Genomic DNA, 4,276 nt, shown 5'->3' on the forward strand with positions numbered 1-4,276 from the left:
AATTGCGGGGGCTACGCACGAGGTGATGAGAGTCTGTGCGTAGCTACTTTTAATGCTAAAGTCCGGGTAGTTTAGGACTCAAAGCATGAATTACTTGTGTAAATTATATTCTTTGTTTAATTAATATTAATTGATATATATATATATATATATATATATATATATATTGTGAATTGTTAGATAAAGATATTAAAGGATGGAAATCTAATATGCTTAATTTTCTGTTTAAATTAATTAATTATTAAAAGAAATTATTCTTCCTTTCGAATTTATCTTATAATAAACATACTCTCATTCCCGGAGGTACATAAGAAAAATGTCCTCCTTTCTTGTGGAGCGGGCCGAACGCCTCGGCAGGATATATGCATCTATGGATCGTGTCGCACGTCCCTCGGCAGTGTACACGACACTCTGGATCGGGCTGTACGTCCTCGACAGAAATCGTACTTAATAATAATAATCACACGATACCTTAATAGTTTATTGCAGCTTGTGAAGCTAATTGATAAATTAGAAATCTTTGGAATTTAATAAATTATTATTCCTGCTTGTTAAGGAATTATTGTTATTCCTGTAAATGAGACTAATTGATAAATTGAAAATTTATTGAAATTGAATTGCAGCTTGAAAAGCTATTTGATAAATTGGAAGTTTTATTGAAATTGAATGATTTAATTAATAGATTGGAAATTATTGCATCTGAAGGATTTTTATTATTTCTGCTAATTGAATAAAATTATTGTTAACTCTATGAATCATGCTGATTTGAATAATTATAATTATTCCAATTATTATTATTGACCCATAGTGAGCGTCAAAGTTGGCTATCTCGTCTCTACCACTTCGAGATTAGGCTTGATACTTACTGGGTACACATTGTTTTCGTACTCATACTGCACTTGCTGCACATTTTATTGTACATGTACATATATGTATAGCGGCCTTGTGGGCGCAGAGGTGTGGTTAATAATTGTGGGGACATATGTGAGTTGCATTCTATATTACAATCCGCAGCTAATAGAGTCCCCTTCAGAGTTATTATATTTTCCTGTCTAATTTGTATTCTGAACAGATGCTGTATTTTATTTTTTAATTCCATAGTAAATGCTCATGCACTTGTGACACCGGGTTTTGGGAATGGTTGTGAATTGTTTAGAAATTTAGCTGCTAAAAATATTTATCATATACTCTATGAGTTTTACCTTTACTATTTCATTGAAGAAATTTTTATTTCAAAAATACTAAAATAGGTAATTAAGTTAATTGATTATGGTTGGCTTGCCTGACAGTGGTGTCCGGCGCCATCACGACTTTTTTTTGGATTTTGGGTCGTGACGGCTAGGCAAGCCAACAAATAAATTAAACATATATCAATTATTTTCAGAATAATTTTCTAAGTAAATTTATTATTTTACTAGCAATATTCAAGAATTAAAAAAGATACCGATTAACTTAAATCCAAGAAAATAATATAGTTCCAAATTCTACCAATGTGTGTGCCAAGACCTGGTGTCACAAGTGTATGAGCATCTAGTAGATTATACAAAACTCCAAATACTGTCTGAAATAAAATAGACAGAATGTAAATACAAGAAGAGACACTGGTAGCTGCAGAATAGCTCAGAAAGGCAGCCCACCACTACGCCTCTGAATAACGTGGGTGTAACATGATAGGTCCTCCACTAGTACTTGCCTTAGGTTCTGCACAAAAAGTACAACAAGTGTAGTATGAGTACGTAAACAACTTGTACCCAGTAAGTATCAAGCCTAATCTCGAAGTGGTAGAGACGAGATGGTCGACTTTGACACTCACTAAGGGTCAACAATAATAAATAGAATAAAATAGAATTTATTTAAATCAGCATGATTCACAGGGTTAACAATAATTTTATTAAATCAGCAGAAATAAATAAATTCTTTCAATTTCAACAACTTCCAAACTATTAATTAAATTCACAAGCTGCAAATTAAAAACTTCGAGACATCGTGTATTTATTATTATTATTAGGCACAATTTCTGCCGAGGTCGTACGGCCCATTCCAGAGTGTCGTGTACACTGCCGAGGGACGTGCGACGCGATCCATAGATGCATCTATTATACCGAGGCGTTTGGCCCGCTCCACAAGAAAGGAGGATATTTTCTTATGTACCTCCGGAAGGAGAGTATATTTATAATAAGATAAATTCGGGAGGAATGAACAATTTCTTTTAACAATTAATTAATTTAAACATAAAATTTAAGTACATGAGATTTCCATCTTTTACAATATTCCCTAACAATTCATAATATATATCAAATAATTTAATTAAGTAAAGAATACAATATACACAAGTAACTCATGCTTTGAGTCCTAAACTACCTAGACTTTAGCATTAATAGTAGCTACGCATGGACTCTTGTCACCTCGTGCGTACGTAGCCCCCGCAATTAGCAATAATTATTTAATTTAATCACCTATGGAGTAATTTCCTCCTCACAAGATTAGACAAGAGACTTACCTCGTCTTGCTCCAATTTAATCCACTAGTAGGCTTTTTCCTCGATTATCCAACTTTGATTGGCTCGAATCTAACCAAAATAATTCGATACAGTCACCAAAAAATATAGGAATCAATTTCATAAGAAAATACTACATTTTTAAATAAAAATTCGATATTAGCTCAAATATTGCCCGTGGGGCCGACATCTCGAAATCCGGCAAACTCACAAAATCCGATAACTCATTCAATTACGAGTCCAACCATACCAGTTTCACTCAAACCCGACTCCGAATTGACACCGAAATCTCAAATTTTCGTTTCTATGAGATTTCTAAAATTTTCCAAATTTCAATCTCAAAACACTAATTAAATGGTAAAAATAATGATATATTCGTGTATATTGACCAAATCCGAGTTAGAATCACTTACCCCAATATCTTTTCCTTGAAAATCTATCAAAAGTCACCTCTGCTCGAGCTCCAATTTGTTAAAAATGGCGAATGGGACGAATGCCCTCCTTTATAATTCTGTCCAGGCAGCCCTCGATCATGACCCTTGATCATGGCCTCGATCCTCGGCCTCGATCGTGGCTTCGATCATGGCCCTCGAGCCTGGGCCTTCGATCATGACCCTCGATCATGGCCTCGATCCTCGGCCTCGATCGTGGCTTCGATCATGGCCCTCGAGCCTTTTCCTTCGATCATGGCCGTCGAGCATGGGCCTTCGATCATGGCCCTCGATCATGGCCTCGATCACATCCCAGAATTTCCAGCAGAAGAGAAAAATTGTAGCAGCTGTTTTAAGTCCAACTTTTGATCCGTTAACCATCCGAAACTCACCCGAGGCCCTCGGGACCTCCACCAAATATACCAACAAGTCCTAAAACATCATAAGAACTTATTTGAAACCTCAAATAACATAAAACGACGCTACAACCATGAATCATGCTCCAATTCAAGCTTAATGAAACTTAAAATTTCCAGCTTCAACATTCGATGTCGAAACCTATCAAATCAAGTCCGATTGGCCTCAAATTTTGCACAAAAGTTATAAATGACATAACGGAGCTATAAAAATGTTCAGAACTAGATTTCGACTCCGATATCAAAAAGTCAACTCCCCGGTCAAACTTCCATACTTAAATTCCTATTTTAGCCATTTCAAGCCTAATTTAACTACGGACTTCCAAATAAAATTCCTAACACGCTCCTAAGTCCAAAATCACCATACGGAGCTGTTGGAATTAACAAAATTCTATTCCGGCATCATTTTCTAAAAATGTTGACCGAAGTCAAACTTGGCCTTTTAAAGCCAACTTAAGGAACCAAGTGTTCCGATTTCAACCCAAACACTTTCAAATCCCGAACCAACCATTCCCGCAAGTCATAAATCAATAAAAGCACATACGAGAGGTTTTATTTTAGGGAACAGGGTTCTAAAAGTTAAAATGACCGGTTGGGTCATTACATTCTCCACCTCTTAAACAAACGTTCGTCCTCGAACGGGTTTAGAATAATACCTGGAGTGCTAAATAAGTGTGGATATTTGCTCCGCATGTCCTCCTCGGCCTCCCAAGTCGCTTCCTCGACTGGTTGGCCCCTCCACTGGACTTTTACTGCAGAAATCCTCTTGGACCTCAAATGGCTAACCTGTTTATCAACAATGGCAACTGGCTCCTCCTCATAACCCAAACTCTTATCTAGCTGAATTGTGCTGAAGTTTAACACATGTCATAAGTCGACATGATACTTTCGAAGCATAGATACATGGAAAACCAGATGAACTCCTGATAGAC

The sequence above is a fragment of the Nicotiana tomentosiformis genome, chromosome 4 (assembly GCF_000390325.3).
Source record: "Nicotiana tomentosiformis chromosome 4, ASM39032v3, whole genome shotgun sequence".
Lineage (NCBI taxonomy): Eukaryota > Viridiplantae > Streptophyta > Magnoliopsida > Solanales > Solanaceae > Nicotiana > Nicotiana tomentosiformis.